This window comes from Vipera ursinii (genome assembly GCF_947247035.1).
Source record: "Vipera ursinii genome assembly, chromosome: 1".
In the NCBI taxonomy this organism is placed as follows: domain Eukaryota; kingdom Metazoa; phylum Chordata; class Lepidosauria; order Squamata; family Viperidae; genus Vipera; species Vipera ursinii.
In genome coordinates this window covers 184,250,350-184,273,786 of record NC_139512.1, presented here as the reverse complement: position 1 = coordinate 184,273,786, position 23,437 = coordinate 184,250,350, and the positions used below count along the sequence as shown (strand labels likewise).

Here is a 23,437-nt window from a genome sequence, read left to right as displayed (position 1 = left end):
TCGGTTGTGGCAATACAAGACGGGATCTGACATTGAGTTACATTTCAATACTATATAAAGCATTCCCGTTTCAACCCCCCCCCCGAGTCCATTTGGTCAGGCTGACATCAGTTACTTAGGTGTCAGGCCCTTTCGTGGGAAAGGGAAAACTTCTTGCGTTTTATTGTTATTGTCTTCTTCCTTTCAGTTTCAAATGGAGATACAAACCAGATCTGTCTCTCCCCCTCTCTTTCCCCCCAGATCAAAAGCTTTCCTGGTCTTTGAAAACAGCCTACGGCAATCTGAATAAACATCCTCTCCCCTCCCTCAGAGAGATGGCAGAATCCCTAGGATAGGCCCAGTATTCTAACCATATATTTATGAAATGTGATATAAATGGATTCTGACAATTGGCTCTCCTTTCAGAAAAAAGATGGGTCCATCTGCGGGGAAAAGAAAACATATAAATGTTAGCTGGTTTGTTCGAATATTCTGTATGAGATCTCTTACGCAACCTTGGTGCTTTAACGTGAAGTTTGTTAACCCACTCATTTTCTGAGGAGGGGAGGTGTTTCCATGCCACTAAATATTGTATCGTTCTGTGGTGTTTTCTGGAATCCAAGATTTCTTTCACTTCAAAATGTTGTTCTCCTTCCACCATGATGGGGTGGTGGTGGTGGTGGGATTTTTGTTCATAGGGGTGATTGTTGTTCTCTCTTTATTAAACTGCAGTGAAAGACTGGGTGTATTCGTCTAAGATTTTGGGGTAGTTCTAATTCAACTGTTACTGGGTTTATGATTTTCTTAATTGGAAAAGGTCCAATATATTTTGGTCCTAGTTTTTTACAGGGTTGGAGTGATTTCAGGTATTTTGTGGATAAATATACCATCTCTCCTACCCTGAATGGTGTGGGATCGGTTCTTTTTTTTTTCTGCCTGTGTCTTGTATGCTTTTTTGGCATCATCTAATGCTTTCCTAGCAATTGGCCAGGTATTTTGTAATTGAGCAATCCATTGCTTCAGTTCGGGAATGACCGGTTCTTTTGGGGTTAGTTCTGGTATTGGGTTGAAACTCTGGCCTGTAGCTACTTGAAAAGGAGTGTAACCTGTGCTTGAGTGGACTGCATTCTGTGAAAGGCAGTTGGTCCGTCCAATTTGACTGCTGGAAATTAATAAAACATCTTAAATATTGTTCAAGTACAGCGTTAAGTCGTTCAGAAGCCCCATCTGTTTGAGGGTGGTGACTAGATGACAGTCCTTGGGTGGTTCCTAAGAGGGATACAAATTCTTTCCAAAATGCCAACGTAAATTGCACCCCTCTTGTGGTACCCCGTGCAATCTGTAAATATGCTGTAAGAAGAGTTTTGCTAAGCTGTTTGCAGTGGGGATTTTTTTGGCAAGGTATGAAGTGTACTTGCTTAGAGAACAGATCTGTGACAGTCCAGACTACGGTGTTTCCATTACTTTCTGGCAGTTCTATGATAAAATCCATGGCTATTTCTTTCCATGGGGCTGAGGGGTTCGCCACCGGTTGTAACAGTCCTGGCAATTTCCCTTGCAGCCTCTTAGCCTTTGTGCAAATTTGACAGCTACCCACATAGCTTTCTATGTCCTTTTTCATAGATGGCCACCAAAATTACCTTTTAGTTAAGTGTAAGGTTTTTACAAACCCAAAGTGTCCTGCTGATTTTGTATCATGGCACAGTTGCATGAAATTGATTCTCTGGGTGGCAGGTATATATAGCTTCTCCCCCACCCATGGCAGTCCATCTTTAATTGTGCACACATGTCTATTTTTCTGGAACCATTCATCACTTTCCAAAGACTTCCTGAATTCTATTCCAGTTTAGCTATCTGCCTTCGGCTTCATTTTTGCAATTATTTTGTATAAAATGGGTAACATTTCACATTTTGAAATAAAATGGATGTTTTGAAATCTAGACTTATTTTTATACAATTGAAAATAGTAGCAAATTTTGGAGACCCTTTACATTTGACAAATCTTTTAATGTGGAAAAATCTAAAACCATCATATAGCAAGTGTTAGATTCCAGTTTATGAAAAACATTAAGAGGTTTTATACTGTGTCTGAATGTATCAGAATGTAGGGCTGTGCAATGCTTTGAATTCTGGTGCCAGAAAGTGCCTTGAAGCATGCAGCAAAATAAATTAATGCAGTTGTCTGCAGCATCTTAAAGAGGATGCACCCCCTTCTAGATTATGTGGTGGCCTCTGCAATACTGAACCATTCCACACACAAAAATGTTGTAGATATGTGCTAGATTTATATTCTCACATAATCTGAGGTCCCCTTCATGACATTTGAACTATGCAGTTTGATTATTGTGTTTTACATTTTATATTGTAAAATTATATATTATTTGAACAATAAAAGATTTGTGAGATTTTTGTATTCCAGTGTTTGACCATAGAATACCTGCATGCTAACAATAGAAGATAGTTCTTTGCATGCTGCTGGGTGCTTCTACTGAAGTGACAAGCATGCTTTGTGAGATTGGCATAACCTTCCTTGGCTGAAAATCCCTTCCCAGCCCTGTCTGTGACATCGTTTACCATGGTACGTGCATAATTTCATTTATCGTTTGCCCCACTAACATTCATCATTACCTTTCTTTAAAAATGTGTAACACATCAAGTGTTTTGTAACTTTTTGTTCTCTCTTATAGACAGTAGACTTAAAAGACTTCTGGATGAGCGAGAATTTTTACTTGAACAGGTAAATAAGAGCTGAATACTTTTAGTATGTTTCAGTATACTCATTGTTGGCTCATAAACTGCTGCTGATTTAGATGCTAGATTTTCATGGAGTGAAAATGGCTTCGCTGAGTTAATTACAAATGAAATGGCTTCACTGAGTTAATTACAAATTAAATATATCATTTAAATAAATTTATAAATTAAATTATTTTTAATTTATATTTTTATTATTAATTTTTTATGCCACCCATTTCACTGATATAAGCAACTCTAGGCAGTTTACAATTTAATGAAACATGAAAAAAGTAATACAAGGTAATTAAAATTCTCTAATTTGGACTGAATATAGTTTATATAGGTTTAGCAACTGTAATTTGAATGCTAAAAATGGGGTTCTTAAAAAAAATTAAATGCTTTTGTGTCTTTGTTGTAGCTTCCTCCATCTGCTTTATCATTAATTTGTGCCACTCTCCACCAAATAACATTCAAATTGTCTTACTGGAAGCTCTCTGTTTTTCCATGTAAAAATTAAGCAGGTGTAGAAATGACTTGTAGCATCAGCCAAGATTCTTATTCTTTCCATCTTTTGCTTCATGGCTTTTAAATATTCTTCCCAAGGAACACTTTGAAAAACCTAGGAGATTTTGGAATTATTGCAAACTTTTGTTGATATAACATAGATATTAGTTCTGGATTTTTAAAAAAATTATTTTCCAGATATTGTTCTATATAGTACAATATACTATTGATTTATCTGTAGGAGAGAAATAGCAGAATATGAAACTACTGTATCTATTGGATCAGGAGGGTTTTGTTAAGAGTTTTTTTTTATCGAATCTTTATTATTTTTATAAATAACTCAAGATGGCAAATGTATACTGCTCAAAAAAATAAAGGGAACAAAAAATAATACATCCTACTATTAAATACAGTACATTGTGTTGTTTAAGTATTCCCTTTATTTTTTTGAGCAGTATACCTAATGCTCCCTCCTTTTTTCTCCATAACAACAACACTATGAGTAGGGTTGAGCTGAGAGTGCATGGCTGGCCCAAAGGCACCCAATTGCATTCATGCTTAAGGTGGAACTAGAACTCACAACCTCCCAATTTCTTGCCTGGTGCTTTAACCACTAGACCAAACTGGCTGTCTCAGTTTTTCATTTAAAAAGATGTGCAATGTATTACTAACTATCCTGATAACTGAATTTGGTGTCTCCAAAATCTTTTCAGTATTTTTTGAAAGGGGAAGATTGGTAGCCATCATTATTCTTCAGTGTTATGTTACTAATGTCTTCTGCATAAGCTGAAAATTCTCTTGCTATTTTCCAAGCTTTCCTCTTTTATAATTACTCTTTCATAAACCAAAACAGAGGCACCAGGTAATCTTCTGAAAGTTCTAATGATTCTATTCTTGTGTAAATTGGATCATTTCTCCTTGGATTGATTTTTTATGGCTTTCAGATTAAAAAATTAAAGAGACAACTGGAAGAGAAACAAAATAGTAAAATTGAGAAGTTACATTTGGAAGATGGAGTCCTAGAAAATGGCCCAGACATGCATGTGATTGATCTTCAAAGTAAGGTTAATCCCCAACTTATTTTTTTTTAAATTTAGTACTTAGTTTTTTTCTATTTACAGAATGAATATATCAGATGAAATAAGCCTCTCAGTTATTTATGCAGAGATGCAATAGCTTTTTTCTGAGCTGTAATTCTGAACTGCTGGAGTTAGCATGGTCTCAAATGAGTGGCATGTCAGAATCCATTTATATTTCATTTCTAACTATCTCCTCTGAGCTAAACCCAAATCTCATCTTCCCCTGGATTCTGCCATTCCCAAGGGGGAGAGGGAACAGGAATGGAGTTTTATGACTTTCACTTCCTCCCTTACATGTATGTAACCTTTGTTTATTATGCCTGCCTGCTATCCATCACAATATAATCCATTGCTTTCTCACTAGGCATTCCTTCTTATCTTACGGGCAGCTAGGAAAGGGGGTGGAAAAGGGAGGAATGAAACCACCTGGAATCTGGTTTGTTTCTCCGAATGAAGTATGAGGGGGGTGGAAATGATCCTGCTGCTAACAGAGTGTTATTTCTCCTCTCCCACGATGGGCTTACCACCTGGAGCTTTGCTGATCCGGAACTGACCGAATGAACTGTGGGGTGGGGTTTGCTTGAGGACACTTTAAAAATATCGATCTGTGAGGGGATTCCTCAGATCCTGTCTATTATGCCTACTATTTCCTATTTCTTAGTAAAAGTTCCTGCTCGGAAAAATCTGTCTCCAAGAGTTCTGCTTTCTTAAGGTGTGGGCTGAGATGGGTTCTGACATGGAATTTCCTCTCTTCTCTTACACAAAAATGTAGGAAAAAAAGTTTTTCTGAAGTCTAATCAGCTGTATACTCAAAGTTGGCCTTTGTAGAAGGGAAGAGCAATTGTGTCATGCCCAATTGGGTGGGAAGAGTGGTAGAAAAGTTGCAATGATGCCCAGTACCAAGTTCATATATTTGGCCTTTCAGAAAATAAACAGTATCCTGTCCTGCATCCTAACAATTCAGATGCTGTAGAGGCAAGATTTGGCAGCAACATAGGAATTAAGGCTGATAAGAATTGGGCAGCTATAGTGAATGGTGGCAATCATCATTAATTTTACTTTGGGTAATTTAAAACTTTCTGACTGCCCACAGTTATTTGATCAAGAACCAACTTAATACACAATCTCAGAATTCCAGCTATGTCCATCAGTGAGCCCCAAACATCAAGAAGTGCTCCTTCTATCCTAAAACAGTCTCCATCCAGCTGATATTTTTTCTGAGAGACTGGAGAAAGAGGTGATCTTGATTCATTTCTGTTCTCTTTAGTTCCTCACTTCTTCCCTCACATAAAAATCTGCTTGAGAGCACTGGGAGAATCCTCTCGAAATAAGGGGAAGTATTAACTGAAATCTGAAGAGGTAGGGAGAACCATCTGCTGGTGGGTAACATCCTTAGCTGTGTGATTTATTTATTTATTTATTTATTTATTTATTTATTTATTTATTTATTTATTTATTTATTTATTTATTTATTTTATTTTATTTTATTTATATACCGCCCTTTCCCGAAGGACTCAGGGTGGTTTACAGGGTGATTAAAACGAAAAATACAAAAGTTAAAAACAATTTAAAAAATTATATCAATCCCTGAACAAATAAAAACCCCAGTTAAAATTAAAATTAAAATTCTCAGCCTGGGCCAGAGAGCTCGAAGAGCCAGGTCTTCAGGTCCCAGCGGAATGAACGGAGGTCGGGGGCAGTCCTAAGCTCCACTGGCAGCTGGTTCCAAAGGGCAGGCACACCCACTGAGAAGGCCCTCCCCCTGGGTGTTATCCACCGGCAATCTTTTACCGGCGGCACCCTGAGAAGACCCTCCCTGTGGGAGCGCCCTGGACGAAGGGAGCTTGATGCCGGCAGCAGGTGTTCCCTCAGATATCCCGGACCCTTGCCATTTAGGGCTTTATAGGTCATCACCGGCACCTTGAATCTCACCTGGAGGGCAACTGGGAGCCAATGCAGTAGAGGTGTTACATGGGAGTATCAGGAAACCCCCATTACAACTCACGCAGCCGCATTCTGCACCAGCTGAAGCCTCCGAGTGGTCCTCAAGGGCAGCCCCATGTAGAGAGCGTTGCAGTAGTCTAAACGGGAGGTCACGAGCGCATGAGTGACTGTGCGTAGGGCATCTCGGTCCAGATAGGGTCACAACTGGCGCACCAGGCGAACCTGGGCAAAAGCCCCCCTGGTCACGGCTCCTATATGATCTTCAGAGTTGAGCCAGGAGTCAAGGAGGACGCCCAAGTTGCGAACCCTATCAACGGGGGGTAACACCTCACCCCCCCATCGTTAAAGGTGGAATGGTCTGGTTAACCCGAGATGCCGATATGCACAGCCACTCAGTCTTGGCAGGATTGAGACGAAGCCTGTTTCTCCCCATCCAGACCTGGACTGCCTCCAGGCAACAGGACATCACGGCGAGGGCATCACTGGGTTGGTTCAGGGTGGAAAGAAAAAGTTGGGTATCATCAGCGTACTGATGATACTCCACCCCGAAACCACGAATGATCTCACCCAGCGGCTTCATATAGATGTTGAACAGGAGGGGCGAGAGAACCGACCCCTGAGGAACTCCACAAACAAGAGGCCTCGGGGTAGATCTCTGCCCTCCCGTCAACACCGACTACGAGCAGCCCAGGAGATAGGAGGAGAACCACCGTAAAATGGTGCCTCCCACTCCCACCCCCCTGAGACGCCGCAGTAGGATACCATGGTCGATGGTATCAAAAGCCGCTGAGAGATCTAATAGGACCAGGACAGAGGAACAACCCCTGTCCCGAGCCCGCCAGAGGTCATTCACCAGCGCGACCAATGCCGTCTCCGTGCTGTATCCGGGCCTGAAACCCGATTGGTACGGGTCCAGATAATCAGTTTCCTCCAGGAACAAAGGAAGCTGATGTGCCACCACACTCTCAACAACCTTCGCCAAAAAGCGCAGGTTGGAGACTGGACGATAGTTATTGAAAACAGCCGGGTCTAGGACTGGCTTCAAGGCAGCAGGGAAGACACCCTCCTTCAAAGAAGCAGTTATTACTGCCTGGAACCAGCCTCGTGTCTCCTCCCGGGCTGCATAAACCAGCCAGGAGGGGCACGGATCCAACAAACAGGTGGTGGTGCTCAGCCTCCCCATGATCCTGTCCACATCATCAGGGGAAACAGGATCGAACTCAGTCCAGATAACATGCTCAAGACCGTCCGATTCCTCCACGTCAGACTCTGCCCAGTCAGAGTCCAGACTGGCCCGGATCTGAGCGATTTTGTCTGCCAGATGATGACTAAATTCCTCGGCTCGTCCCTGTAAGGCAGACATGTCAAACACAAGGCCCGGGGGCCGGATCCGGCCCGCGAAGTGGTTTCATGTGGCCCGCGAAGCCATCCTGGAAACAGTGAGGGAACGGCCCCCACTGCCTTGGCCCTGGCCCAGAGACCCTCCTTCTGCCAGAAACCCTCAGATCTGTCCCACTCCTGCCCAGGCCCCCCATAGGCAACCTTGATGAGAACGATATAGAGCTGGCCACGCCCACCCAGTAGGCCATATGCACTCTAGCCATGCCCACCCAGTAGGCCACGCCCACCCAGTAGGCCATACCCACCCGGCCCCCTGAGGGCAACCGTAATGCTGATGTGGCCCTCAATGAAATTGAGTTTGACACCCCTGCTGTAAGGGATCCTCCCTCACCTCCTGGTTAAGGAGGGAGCAAGTCACCCTAAACAGGGCGGCCAGGCGATTATCTGCGGACGCGATGAGGGCAGCAAAGTAATTAGACTTCTCCGTCCTCATCGCCGCAAGATAAGACCTTATGAATGCTAATGGATGCTAAAGGAGTTACTGTATTTGAGAATTATTTTGATGTCAGACATGATTTTATATTGTTATTTATTTAGGAGATGCAAACAGACAAATCAGTGACCTCAAATTTAAGCTTGCAAAATCTGAACAAGAGATTACAGCACTGGAACAGAATGTAAGTTTTGGTAGCATTCTTGAGTTACCTGGTTTGATTCAGTTGTTTGTATTTTTATCTAAAAGTGTTAGAGGAGAAATTAGGTTGTCTCAGCTCATTTGCTTCAAAACCATTTTCTATGAAATTAGTCAATACTGTTTATTTTTTATTTTTAATTCTAAATATATTAACTAACTGCTAATATATGATAACTGGTATTTGATTCATATTCTGAAGTAATTTATGGTGAGTTGCCATATTCTGGCTTCTGGATCCGAATGCTTGTTCATAGAATGGAACGGTTGGAAGAGACCTCTCTAGTCCAAGCCTTGGCCCAGTGTGGAAATCTGTTATATCCCTTATAGATAGCCATCCAGTATTTCATGTAGGTAACCTTAACAAAAATGAGGACTGAAATATTTGGGAAACTTTCTAAAAGCTGAATCCCAAAATTACACCTTTCTTGAAGTAGTTTTGGGCAGCTGTTGTGGACTTCTGTAATCCTTGGGATAGGATAAAACCCTAGCATATTTCTTTATTTGATGTTGGCCTTCATTCCTATTGAGTTCTTCCGAGAACCTAAAATATTGTAATGTATCGGCATACTGTATGTGTGGATCCAAGCCATGTGGCTTTTTGCAATTGATAGATGAAAATTTTGTCAATGCAATGCAATGATTTTCTAAGCTGGTCCAAGATATTTTTGATATGGCATCCAGTGTGCTGATAAATACTGGGACCAATACAGCTGGTTTATATCATAAGCTTTCAACTTCAATTTTCATATTTTGATAGTTTTCACTCTTTTCCAATTCTTTGTCTTGTAATCTGCTATCTCCTGGTATTACCACATCAGTTATCCATACTTTCCTTTTTTCAACCAGAATTAAATCTAGTGTGCTATGAGGCAAGACTTTATTAGTTTGTATTCGGAAATCACACAGTATTTTAACCTGTCATTTTTTTACTACTTTTCCAACTCTTCCAAACATCAATGCGGTTGGTGTGCCAATTTTTCATTATTGGCATATGATCATTTTTACAGATGAGCCAGTGAATTATTTTGCTAATTGATGTCATTGTTTATAATGAGTATGTACAATCTTTTTGCATGAGCCAAATATATGATCTACTATTTCTGCTGCGCGCCAGAAAGAATGAAGCGACTGGGCCAAAGCCGAAAGGACGCTCAGCTGTGGATGTGTCTGGTGGTGAAAGGAAAGTCCGATGCTGTAAAGATTTTTTCTCCATAGGAACCTGGAATGTAAGATCCATGAATCAAGGAAAGCTGGACGTGGTGAAACAAGAGATGACAAGACTGAACATCGACATCTTAGGTATCAGCGAACTAAAATGGACAGGAATGGGTGAATTTAATTCAGATGACCATCAGGTATACTACTGCGGACAAGAATCCCTCAGAAGAAATGGAGTAGCCTTCATAGTAAATAAAAGAGTAGGAAAAGCAATACTGGGATACAATCCTCAAAATGACAGAATGATCTCAGCTCGAATCCAAGGCAAACCATTAAATATCACAGTAGTCCAAGTCTATGTCCCAACCACCGGTGCTGAAGAGGATGAAATTGACCGGTTCTATGAAGCCCTACAGCACCTTATAGAACTAACACCAAAAAATGATGTCCTTATCATAATGGGGGATTGGAATGCTAAAGTAGGAAGCCAAAAGATAAGCGGAATAACAGGCAAGTTTGGCCTTAGAGTACAAAATGAAGCAGGGCACAGGCTGATAGAATTTTGTCAAGAGAATACGATGGTCATAGCAAACACTCTTTTCCAACAACCCAAGAGACGGCTGTACACATGGACATCACCAGACGGTCAACACAGAAATCAGATTGACTATATGCTCTGCAGCCAAAGATGGAGAAGCTCCATACAGTCAGTAAAAACAAGACCAGGAGCTGACTGTGGCTCAGACCATGAGCTTCTTGTTGCAAAGTTTAGGCTTAAACTGAAGAAAGTAGGGAAAAGCACTAGGCCACTCAGGTATGAATTAAATCATATCCCTGTTGAATATACAGTAGAGGTGACAAATAGATTTAAGGAATTAGATCTGATAGACAGAGTGCCTGAAGAACTATGGACAGAGGTTCGTGACATTGTACAACAGGTAGCAACCAAAACCATCCCAAAGAAAAAGAAATGCAAGAAAGCAAAATGGCTGTCTGAGGAAGCTTTGCAAATAGCTGAGGAAAGGAGGGAAGCGAAAGGCAAGGGAGAAAAAGAAAGATATGCCCAATTAAATGCAGAATTCCAGAGAATAGCTAGAAGAGATAAGAATGCCTTCTTAAATGAACAGTGCAAAGAAATAGAAGAAAACAATAGAATAGGGAGGACCAGAGATCTTTTCAAGAAAATTGGAGAGATGAAGGGAACGTTTAATGCAAAAATGGGCATGATAAAGGACCAAAATGGCAGGGACCTAACAGAGGCAGAAGAGATTAAGAAGAGGTGGCAAAATTACACAGAAGAACTATACAAGAATGAGCTTAACGTCCCAGATAATCACAATGAGGTGGTCACTGACCTCGAGCCAGACATCCTAGAATGTGAAGTGAAGTGGGCCTTAGAAAAGCTGAGCAACAACAAAGCTAGTGGAGGTGACAGTATTCCAGCTGAGCTGTTCAAAATCTTAAAAGACAGTGCAGTAAAAGTGCTACACTCAATTTGCCAGCAAATTTGGAAAACTCAACAGTGGCCACAGGATTGAAAAAGATCAGTTTACATCCCAATTCCAAAGAAGGGCAGTGCCAAAGAATGTTCAAACTATCGCACCATTGCACTCATTTCTCATGCTAGTAAAGTCATGCTTAAAATCCTACAAGCTAGACTTCAGCAGTATGTGGATCGAGAACTACCAGAAGTACAGGCAGGATTTCGAAGAGGCAGAGGAACTAGAGATCAAATTGCCAACATACGCTGGATCATGGAGAAAGCTAGGGAGTTCCAGAAAAACATCTACTTCTGCTTCATTGACTATGCTAAAGCCTTTGATTGTGTGGATCATAACAAACTGTGGCAAGTTCTTAAAGAGATGGGAGTACCAGACCATCTTATTTGTCTCTTGAAAAACCTATATGCGGGTCAGGAAGCAACAGTGAGAACTGGACATGGAACCACTGATTGGTTCAAAATTGGGAAAGGAGTCCGGCAAGTCTGTATACTTTCGCCCTGCCTATTTAACTTATATGCAGAGCACATCATGAGAAAGGCAGGGCTAGATGAATCAAAAGTTGGAATTAAGATTGCCGGAAGAAATATCAACAACCTAAGATACGCAGATGATACCACTCTAATGGCAGAAAGTGAAGAAGAACTAAAGAGCCTCTTGTTGCGGGTGAAGCAGGAGAGTGCAAAACTTGGGTTGAAACTTAACATTAAGAAAACCAAGATCATGGCATCTGGCCCTCTCAATTCCTGGCAAATAGATGGGGAAGAAATGGAGGTAGTGACAGATTTTATTTTCCTGGGCTCCAAGATCACTGCAGATGGGGACTGTAGCCAAGAAATTAAAAGACACTTGCTCCTCGGAAGGAAAGCCATGGCAAATCTAGACAGCACACTAAAAAGCAGAGACATCACCCTGTCAACAAAAGTGCGTATAGTCAAGGCTATGGTCTTCCCAGTTGCAATGTATGGCAGTGAAAATTGGACCATAAGAAAGGCTGAGCGCCAAAGAATTGAGGCCTTTGAACTATGGTGCTGGAGAAGACTCCTGCGAGTCCCTTGGACTGCAAGGCGATCAAACCGGTCAGTCCTAGAGGAGATCAATCCTGACTGCTCTTTAGAAGGCCAGATCCTGAAGCTAAAACTCAAATACTTTGGCCACCTAATGAGAAGGAAGGACTCACTGGAGAAGAGCCTAATGCTGGGAAAGATTGAGGGCAATAGAAGAAGGGGACGACAGAGAATGAGGTGGCTGGATGGAGTCACTGAAGCAGTAGGCGTGAGCTTAAATGGACTCCAGAAGATGGTAGAGGACAGGAAGGCCTGGAGGAATGTTGTCCATAGGGTCACGATGGGTCGGACACGACTTCGCAGCTAACAACAACAACAATTTCTGCTGCTTTTTTGCACAGTCTGTACTTAGAATCGTTGGGTGATTTTTCAGTTCTGGGCTTGATTGCATTAGTTTGAATAGCTTGTTCTTGAGCAGCCAAAATCAAGTCTTCAGTTTCTCTTATTAATGTTCCAGTTGTAAGCTATCACCAGAGTTTACTTTTCATTTTCTCTCAAACTTTTGTAGAAATTGACCATTTAATACTTTTTCCTTGCTAGTATTTACATTATTTCAGTGTTACTGTTTTGGTTTCGCTTTTTAAGTTGCTTTAGTGCATGCTTTTCATCTTCAACAGTTTGTTTGATTTGAAGTAACCTCTACATTTCTATGGGGCAGGTATAATTTATCAATATCAATAGGGGGAAGTAATGCATAGTAAAAATATCCACTTTTTTGTTCTCACAAGATAACATTTTTAATAGGAACCACAACATTTCTCTTCTGTCAGTCCCACAAATAATTCAGTCCCATGCCAAGGAAAAGTATATAAGTGATAGCCAGCACCTTGAATTACATCCAGAAGCCTTGTGAACAGCGATGGAATGGGTACCAAGTGTCACCAATTAAAATAACATGATTTCTTCTTCGATTGGCACCCTGGTTATTTAGTGAGTTATGTTAAAGCTTAGATACGGTGAGGGACCAAGACAACTTTTCTTGATATATTTCTAATGTTGCGGGGGGAGGGGACATGATAACCCTCAATTGTCAGAACCCACATCAACCCACTTCTTAAGAAAGTGGAACTCTTGGAGACAGGATTTTCCAAGCAGGAACTTTTACTAAGAAATAGGAGATAGCAGGCACAATATACAGGATCTGAGGGATTCCCTAACATCTCGATAATTTTAAAGTGCCCCCAAACAAACTCCACCCCACAGTTCATTCGGTCAGTTCCAGATCAGCCAATCTTCAGGTGGTAAGTCCATCATGGGAAAGGAAAGATAATAATCTGTTTTCAGCACGATCATTTCCACAGCTCCTCACACTTCCTTCAGAGAAACAAACCAGATCCTGGAGGGTTGTATTTCTTCCCCCCACCCCCTTTTCTAGTTGCCCAGTAAGTTCAGAGAGAATGCCTAGTATAGAAAGCAATTTGTTAAATTGTAATGGATAGCAGACAGGCAGAATAAACAAAAGGGTACATTTATGGAGGAAGTGAAAATAATAAAGCCCACATGCCTGTTCCTTCTCCCCCTTGGGAATGGCAGAATCCAGGGGAAGATGAGATTTGGTTTTTGCACAGAGGAGATAGTTAGAAAAGAAATATAAATAAATGCTGACATCCTGCCCCCCCTTAAAAATAGGAGAAATCCATCTGTAGAGGAAACAAAAATATAAATGTTAGCCTGGTTTGGTGGGATATTCTGTGTGAAACTTCTTTAGCAGCTTCAGTGCTCTGATGTGACATTTATGGACCCACTCATTTTCTGAGGAGGGAAGGTGTTTCCAAGCTACTAGGTATTGAATTGCTCCATGATACTTTCTAGAATCTGGGATTTCTTTTACCTTGAAGTGTGTTCTTCTTCAACCATGATTGGAGGGGGGAGGCGTTTGGCCATAAGGGTGACTGTTGTTCCCTTTTCAGCAAACTGCAGTGAAAAAATGGGTGTATCTGCCTAAGATTTTTGGGTAGTTCTAATTCTACTGTTACTGGGTTTATGATTCTTTTAATTGGAAAAGGTCCTATATATTTTGGTCCAAGTTTTTTACAGGGCTGTAGGATTTTATGTATTTTGTAGATAAATATACCATTTCTCCTACACTGAATGGTATGGGTTCGACTATCTTTTTGTCTGCTAATTCTTTGTATGCTTGCCTAGCTTCATCTAAGGCTTTCCTAACGATTGGCCAGGTGTTTTGCAATTGTGCAATCCATTCTTTCAGCGATGGGATTTCCGGTTTGTTTGGGATTAGTTCTGGCATAGAGTTGAAACTTTGACTGGTGGCTATTTGAAAAGGAGTGTAGCCTGTGCTGGAGTGGACTACCTTATTGTAAGCAACTTATGCAAAAGGGAGTAGGTCCGTCCAATTTGTTTGCTGGAAATTAATAAAGCATCTTAAGTATTGCTCAAGTACTCAGTTTGAGAGTTCCGATTTGCCATTCCCTTGAGGATGAATGGTTCCTAAGAGGGATAAAAATTTCTTCCAAAATTTTGATGTCAATTGCACTCCCCTATCAATATGATGCGTTGGTGTGCCCCATGCAGTCTGTAAATGTGCTGCACAAATAGTTTCACTAAGGTTTTTGCAGTGGGAATCTTTTGGCAAGGGATAAAATGCACTTGTTTGGAAAACAAATCCGTAACTCCCCAGATGACAGTGTTCCTGTTGCTTTCTGGTAATTCTACTATAAAATCCATGGATATTTCTTTCCAGGGAGCTGAGGGGTTTGCCACTAGTTGTAACAGTCCGGGTGACTTCCCTTGCAACCTCTTAGCCATTGCGCATGTTGGGCAGCTGGCCATGTCGCTTTCTGTGTCCTTTTTCATGGATGGCCACCAAAATTGCCTTTTAAATAAATGTAAAATTTTTACAAATCCAGGATGCCCTGCTGATTTTGTATCATGGCACAACTGCATGAAATTGGTATATATAACTTCTCCCCCACCCAGGGTAGCCCGTCTTTGATTGTGCACACATGTCTATTTTTCTGGAATCATTCATCTGTTCCCAAGGACTTTTGGAATTCAATTCCAGTTTGGCTATCCAGCTGTGGCTTTATTTTAGCTTGAGCCCTGGTGGTTACTGGCGCTGCCAGTTGTTCAAGCATAAGTGGTTTAGAGTCAGTGGCTCGTGTGCTGTTGTATTGGGGCATGTGAGTCAGTGCATCTGCCAGGAAATTCTTTCCCCCAGCAAGTGTTTAAGTGTGAAACAGAATCAGTGAAAGTGCTGAGACCAGTAGGCTTGCTTAGGAGTGAGTTTTCTGGGTGTTTTTAGCACTTCCAAGTTTATGTGGTCTGTCCAGACTTGGAAAGGGATTTTATTTCCTTCAAGGAAATGATGCCACGTAAGTAATGACCACCTCACAACATAAGCCTCCTTTTCCCACACAGCCCAGCTTTGTTCTGTCTCAATGAGTTTCCTGGACATATATGCACACAGTTGCAGTACCCCCTCGACATGTTCCTGTAACAATACAGCTCCCACCACCACATTGCTTGCGTCTGCCTGTATTATGAAAGGTTTATACGGGTGCCTCAGTATGGGTTCGGCAGAAAAAAGTCTCTTTAGCCTCTCAAATGCCACTTGGCATTCCACTGTCCACTTCAAGGGCTGGCTAGGTTTCACTGCCCCTGCCCCCTCATTTTTAACTAGTTCATCAGGGGCGGGGCTATTTGGGTGAACAAAGGGGTGAATTGGTGGTAGAAGTTTGTGAAACCCAGGAAACTTGGTAATTGCTTCCTTGTGAGGGGTGGTGCCCATTCTAATACTGCTCTGACTTTCTCAGGGTCCTTTTCAATGCCCTGCTGGGATATGCAATACCTCAGGTAGTCTATTCTTTCCTGGTGGAATTCACATTTCAATCATTTGGCATATAGGTGTGCAGCCCGCTTTTTTATTTAAAAAAATGCTCTGACTAGGTTAATATGCTCCTCTTTGGTCTCAGTGAAGATAAGGATGTCATCTAAATGAAGATAAGGATGTCATCTAAACCAGGAACCCCTTAAATAGGTGCTGTCTTAGCACTTCATTGATTAGTTGCATAAATACTGTGGGGGCCTCTTGCAGTTCAAACGGCAAAACTTTGAACTGGTGGCAACCCATTGGACAATTGAATGCGGTCTTCCATTTGTCCCCTTCCTCAATCCTAACGCAGTAGTACACTTCTCTTAGGTCTAATTTGGTAAAAATCCTTCCTTTTGATAGGTGGGATAACGTCCTTCATGAGGGGTAGGGGATACAGATTACTTTCACTAATTGCATTCGGGGCACAATAATCCATGCACAAACGCAAAGTGCCATCTAAAGAACACCACGGTGGCCACTTTGGGTTCGGCAGGTTCAATAAATCCCCTAAGTTTTTATTTATGAATATCTCTTCCATCTCTTTAGGGCTCATGGAGTACAACCTAGGCTTCTGGAGTTTTGCCCCGGGTTTGATTTCTATAGCATAGTCCCTGGGTCAGAGAGGAGGGAGCTCATCCGCCCGTTCCTCACTGAAAACTTCAGCAAGGACCCGGTATTCTTCTGGTATTTCTGGTATTTCTTCTTTTCTCCCACTGATGCTTTCTCCCTTCCTAGGGTTGGTGGGGGCCTTTGGGGTTTTAAGTTCGCACAATCCCTCTTCGGGAATTTGAGTTCTGTTGTACTCTAATTTACCCAGGGGTTCCATTTCTTTTTCTTTAATCATTCCAGGCCTAAAATCATTGGGTATTCCATGCCTGGGGTCACTACAAATGTTATATCTTCCCCATGGTTCCCCAGGGACAGGTGGACTGGTAAGGTGGCTAAGGTAGCTGGCACTCCCCCTGCTATGGACCCATCTAACTGGCCAAATGAGATTGGTTGTTTTAGTCTCCTCACCGGAATGGCCAAGTTCCCCACAAGCATCAGCCTAATGAAGCAGCGGGTGCAGCCAGAGTCTATTAAGGCCTTTACTTTGACAGCTTCGGGCATGGAGGGAGATAATATAGTCACTGTCTTGAGGATGGGTGGAATGGATCCACTTACCAGGGATTTGCCCTTTGAGCTGTCCTCTGAGGTGTCCACCACCCGTGGTGTTGGCCGGAGTTCCCTCCCTTTCCTTGGCAGGGGTTGGGATTCTACCGCCTCTATTTTTTTAAAAATTCCATTTATATCCCGCCCTTCTCCGAAGACTCAGGGCGGCTTACAAGCTTAGCAGTAGCCTTCATTCTATGTATATGCCTGCTTATTAGGGCTTTCACACACACCCCAGCGGCATTATTACAAAGTCAGCTTAATTGCCCCCAACAATCTGGGTCCTCATTTTACCTACCTCGGAAGGATGGAAGGCTGAGTCAACCTTGAGCCTGGTGGGATGCAAACCTGCACTAATTGCAGGCAGCTGGTGTTACTTAAGGAGGCATTAGCCCACTGCTCCACCAAGGCTCCTATTGCCCTCATGGCGGGTTCTTTTGGTTTGGCTGGGGACTTCCATGATCTCCTGGCCAGTGATGGGTCTGATTTCCACTGAGGGGCTTTTGAGCGGCATTCTACGGCACGGTTGCCCTCTCACATTTGAAACAGCTCATTGACTTTTTGGCCATAACCGGTGGTTTTTCTGGCTTGTGCGTCTGCTCAGGAGGTGGGCGGGCCCATGGTTTTCCTTGGCGGTGCCTCTTCAATAGGTCTATCTCCACCTCTTCTGCCCGGATGTACCAGTCATCAAGGTGGTGTGGGTCCCCTCAAGGCAGGCAAGCATCATATAGCTTGTAGTTTAGACCGTCTTTGAAATGGGTAAGGAGGATGTCTTCCGGCCAGTTCAGCTTGTTGGCAATGGCTCAGAATTCTTGTGCATATTCAGCCACTGGGCATCTGCCCTGCCTCACTGTTCTGATTCTCTCACGGGCCTTGCAATCAGCCAGGGGGTCCTCAAATCACCTTCTCAAGGAGGACTTGAACCAGTTGAAGTCGTTGAGCTCTGGGGCATTGGAGTCATGCAGGTTCACCACCCAGTCTGGTGCTAGTCTGTCCAGGGCAGATTGCATGATGCAGATGCAGGCTTTGTCACTGGGGATGTCCTGTCCGTATTCTTCCATATAAGTGAGGACTTGGGTTAGGAAAAACCCCAAGTGTGGCGGCTCCCCCCTGAATTTCGCGTCCAGCGGCGAGAATCTGAATGGATCTGTGCATTTGCCGCTGGTGGTATTCCCTCCCATCCTGAGGTCATTCCCTCCCATCTACAGGTCAGCGGTGAGTGGGGGCTACTGAGGCGGTAGCTACGGGTTCAGCGGACGTCCCTGGGGCTACAGCTGTGGGGCTCAGGTTTCTCCTCCCTTAAGAGAGCTGAGGTTTTTTTTTCATCAGGTCAATAGCTTTCTCTAGGATCCAGTCTGAGTGTGGTGCATAATTTCCTTCCTCTTACTAATGTACAGGGATTTCTCCATCTCTTGCTTCCATTAGGGTTGGTGGCTGCCCTGTCTCAGGCTCACTTTTCTCGATACCTTTTCCCACTCACTTTTTTCCAATGCCCATCGACCACCGAGGTTTGTGGTCACACCTCTCCACCACCTCTTCTCCTGAGGAGTATGATGCTTCAGATCCCGATAGCTATTGGGATCTCGGTTGGGGGAAAGGCTCCCTTTCCATGGGATTTTCTTCCTTCCCTGACTTGTTGTTTAACACTGTATTTTTTTGCAAAGTGCCCTGTAAGGTTCTTCCTTCCAGGTTGACTATTAATGCAGATCCTGTCTAATGTCAGGACCTACTTCACCCACATCTTAAGAAAGCAAAACTCTCAGAGAGTTTCTTCCAAGCAGGAACTGTTACTAAGAAATAGGAGATAGCAGGCATAATAGGATCTGAGGGGTTCCCTCACAGATCAATATTTTTAAAGTGTCCCCAAGCAAACACCACCCCACAGTTCATCTGGGCAGTTCCAGACTGGCCAATCTCCAGGTGGTAAATCCATTGTGGGAAAGGAAAAATAACATCAATCCGGTTCCGTTTGCAGCATGAACATTCCACAGCTCTTCACACCTCCTTTGGAGAAATAAACCAGATCCCGGAGGTTTGTGTCTCTTTCCCCACCCCTTTTCCTAGTTGCCCGGTAAGGGAGAAAGGTTCAGAGAGATGCATAGTATAGAAAGCAATTTGTTACACTGTAATGGATAGCAGACAAGGCGAATAAACAAAAGGTTACATTTAGTGGAGCAAGTAAAAGCAATAAAGCCTGCATGCCTATTCCCTCTCCCCCTTGCGAATATGGCATAATCCAGTGGAAGGTGAGATTTGGTTTTAGCTCAGAGAAGATAGTTAGAAATGAAATATATATGGATTCTGACAATCATTCCATGTTTACATCAACACTGTCATTTTTGGGAAGCCAAGTTCTTCATAGGCAGCTTAAAAAGTAGTGTTTTTAAATTTTTAGAATTATGTGTTAATATTTATTTTCAAGCTATGATTATATTTAGAGTTTTATTAAATTTCATTTTGTTTATTTTGCATAGACAATCCTTTGAAATGAAAATAAAATATATATTTTTATTAAAATAAATAATACTCTCCTATCATAGGTGTTACAATTAGAAGGTCAAGTTGTTCGCTATAAAACAGCTGCAGAAAATGCTGAAAGAATAGAGGATGAATTGAAAGCAGAGAAACGTAAGCTCCAAAGAGAGGTAATCTGCATTACTGTGTACTTTTGAATTCAGAAAAAGGATTGAATAAAAAAGGTAAAAATTTAACATGAATAATAGAACCTTAGACTAATCCTTTCTGTATTAAATGAAAATTTTTACAGCATCTAGTCATGAATAATGTCCCCAAAATTACCTTCTGCAGATTGGAGTATTTTATATTTTGTTCCTGCATGTGCAAAAGCTAAAAAAAAGCCCTTTTCAGACACTAACTAAATAAAGGAGATAAAGCAAGTTGCTATAGCTTACTTACTAAAAAGGGAATGGAATCTTATTAGTCCTCACTTGTGGTTCTGGAAAGCAAAACAAAATTGAAGAAAAAACAAAATATGAAAGATATTGCCCAAAGTTTTATAATATTATAAATTAATGAATGAAATACTGTAACACAGCTGAATTCAATGCTAACACAATTTAAAGATACACAATTTGCTAATAATCTCATATTATTAGTTCCTTTTCTATGTAGGATGATTATTCAGGAAAAGCTATTAGCTTCCCCATTGACTTTGCTTGTCAGAAGGTTGCAAAACGTGATCACATGACCCCGGTACGCTGCAACTGTACATTGAAATTCATGTTGATTATAAATTTTCAGAAACAGGTCTCTCCCTTTGATGCCTTTTGCCAACCCAAAAAATTATTATAAAATAAGAATGATGTATTTTTATTAATCTAAAAAAATCTACCTCAACTGTTAGATTAAGGCATATTGAATCTGGATTTGGTTTTCATCATACCACTATTTTTTCAGAATCTGTCAAATGTAATATGTGGATAATACTGCTAAAAATTCTGTAATGGGTAAACCTTCAAATCAGGAAAGGTTGATTGCTGAATATTCTGACATCAGTCCCAACTGAACTCTTTGTTCAGTGCTTGTCAGAGCAGATCTTCAGTTGAAAAAAAAACATTGTGTCCTTATTCCTGCAGAAGAAATGAACTGGAATCGTGGTGTCCTTTTAATCCAAGCTGAAGGATTAAGTCTGTAGACCTGTACAATATATTAGCAAAAAGACATCTTAAACTTTTAGAGCTTAAAAATGAATTTGTAAAAGTTTTCCAGATGTTTTATGTAGGCATTGATCCTATTTGAATGATACTCCAGAAAAAGATTTCAAGCAAGCTTTCTTTTCCATCTGGCATAATATTACAGTTGTTGCTGAAGGTCAAGGAGCATGCTACTATTCTCTATACCTTAATTTGAATAAAATGTCTCTTTTAAATGTTTTTTCAGCTTCGTTCAGCATTAGACAAAACCGAAGAACTTGAAGTAAGTAATGGCCATCTAGTTAAACGGCTAGAGAAGATGAAAGCCAACAGAAGTGCTTTACTCTCTCAGCAATAGATGGTAATTGTTGCTGGGGCTATTGGACTGATCGACAACCATGCCATCCCGGCTTACACCTGTATCTGTTTGGGATGCTTTGGTTGTTTCACACTTCTGAAGACAACACAGTTCATACAGATGAACCCATTTGACCTTATGCCAATATCTTGAAGATTTGGTTATGCAGATTCTGAATTGATAACTGTGTGATTATGAACAGCTGCTCCAAATGTCTCTCTCAGATTCAGTACTTAGCTGTAAGCAATTCAATAAGCACATTATATGTCCCTTTAAGTCCTTAATTTGATGTGGAATTTTGAAAACAATATTGAAAGGAAAATGTTTTTAAAAAATATTATACTGGAAATTTGAATTTCTTTTCTTTCTGGAAATTAGTTTTTTTAAGCTAATTTTCAAATTTTCTTTAACGGTGGTATCTGAAAGAGTAGTAACCATAGTATATCCTTATCAACTGCTCATGTAAAAAACACTGGAACCACAAATGTTCAATTTTGAAATCATGAAGATGGTCTTGGAAGCAAAAGTGACCTTATAAGTAGACTTCATCAAATAAAACTTTATAAGCAATTTCTCTCCTCTTCATTCACGATTACTTCTTTTCAGGGTCTATAGGCAATAACTTCACTTTAAAAAAGGAAGTGTTTTTTATTATTTAATCTCTGTATTTGGAATTCAGTTAAATGATCCTATAAAGAATGTGATGTTGCAAATAAAAGCAAGCCAATGTTTTAAAAGTTGTATACTATTTCATATTTTATGTTTGTCATTACTAAATACAGTCTTGATTATCTATGATGCAAATTCTTTAGGCCAGCAGTCTAAACATTTCTGGCTTCACAGACTGACAAGCAGCGGTGACAGTGGGGGGGAGGGAATGGTTTCCTGTGCGAATGCACAAATGAAGTTTCATGTGCTTGCCTGCGGCTTGCACAGCCTAGTTCCCAATGGGCTGCACACTAGTAGTAGTTGGGAGCCCAGCGGTTGCAGACCTACTTTAGACATTTCCTTTATTTTTTATGGAAAGATGACATATCTTTGAAAAAATTGCCTAGGGTAATGTTCCCAAAGGTGCTTTTTTCACGAGGTAACTGGACTTTCTTTTTCTCTCTACATGGGGCTGCCCTTGAGGACCACCCGGAGGCTCCAACTGGTACAGAATGCAGCCGCAAGAGTTGTGTTGGGAGTCTCCCGATACTCCCATGTCACACCTCTGCTCCGTGAGCTGCATTGGTTGCCAGTTGTCTTCCGGGTGAGATTCAAGGTACTAGTAATGGTGTTTAAGGCCCTACATGGCATGGGTCCGGAGTACCTTAGGGAGCACCTGCTGCCGGCATCAACTTCCCTCCGCCCTGTACGTTCCCACAAAGAGGGCCTCCTCAGGGTGCCACCGATCAGAGAATGTCGATTGGTGGCCCCCAGGGGGAGATCCTTCTCTGTGGGTGCCCCGGAGCTATGGAATCAGTTACCGGTTGAGCTCCAGATGGCGCCCGATCTTCGCTCCTTTCGTCGCGATCTAAAGACATTCTTATTCGAACAAGCCGGCCTGGCCTGATGGGGGATTGGTGGGGTTTTTTATTGTTATTTTAATATTTGGTATTTACTGTTTTTAGTGGGCATATATTTAATTCTTTTTTAACTTTTGTAACTTTGTATTTTTATTCTTGCCCTGTTCACTGCCCTGAGTCCTTCGGGAGAAGGGCGGTATATAAATATTATTAAATAAATAAATAAATAAATTGTTGAGTTGCCTCATGAAAAAGCAGCTTTGGGACAACAGCAACCAGGATAACTGAGAATCTCCATAGACGCTTAGAATAAGGCCCATAACAAATTGGCTATACACTATTATCTCTTTCCACTATTATTTCAAGTATAGAACTTATCCCTAAACTTTTTAGTAGCAATTGTTGATATCTTTTAGGAAAAGTTAATTAGCCGCTAATTACAAATGAATAAAACCAATTTTTAGTGCAGAAGAATCTTCTAGTAATGTAAACGGGGCAGTTTGCTGATTTTTCTCAATCCTGCAGCTCTCTAGAAGGATCTACCATGCAGTTCTGAAGAGAAGGATTAAGGAGCAAGATTGCATCTAGAAATTTATAGAAACTTTACGAACTGATTAAAGAGTGATCCAGAAGAAACTGTAGGGTCTGAGTTTTGAAATATTGTGATTCAAGCTCTATCCTTATATACATTTGTGCAATATAGTGCATATACAAAAGTAGCTGTCAGAATCCATTTATATCCCATTCATAAAACTCTATCTGTATTTTTTTTAAATCTTATACCTCCCCCTGGATTCTGCCATTTCTCCAAGGAGGAGAAGAGAGGATGTGCATTCAGCCTGCCGGGAGGCTGTCTTCAAAGACCAGGGGAAGAACCTTTCAACTGAGAACAACAAAGGAAGGGGGGGAAAGAGATCTGGTTTGTATCTCCGATTA

At 41.5% G+C, this 23,437-nt stretch overlaps 1 long non-coding RNA gene across 2 annotated transcripts; it reads left to right on the top strand.

The window, feature by feature from the left end:
- Window positions 1-1,305: 1,305 nt before the first annotated feature.
- LOC310635818 lies at window positions 1,306-21,730 on the top strand. Of its 2 annotated transcripts, XR_014491531.1 has the most exons (5): window positions 1,306-2,557; window positions 2,667-2,716; window positions 4,161-4,275; window positions 19,523-19,627; window positions 20,883-21,730. It is a non-coding gene; the product is annotated as an uncharacterized lncRNA (long non-coding RNA). The 2 variants fall into 2 exon arrangements; XR_014491532.1 differs by lacking the exons at window positions 1,306-2,557; window positions 2,667-2,716; window positions 4,161-4,275 and adding exons at window positions 5,512-5,674; window positions 8,178-8,257 and having other exon boundaries at window positions 19,523-21,730.
- The last annotated feature ends 1,707 nt before the right edge of the window (window positions 21,731-23,437 follow it).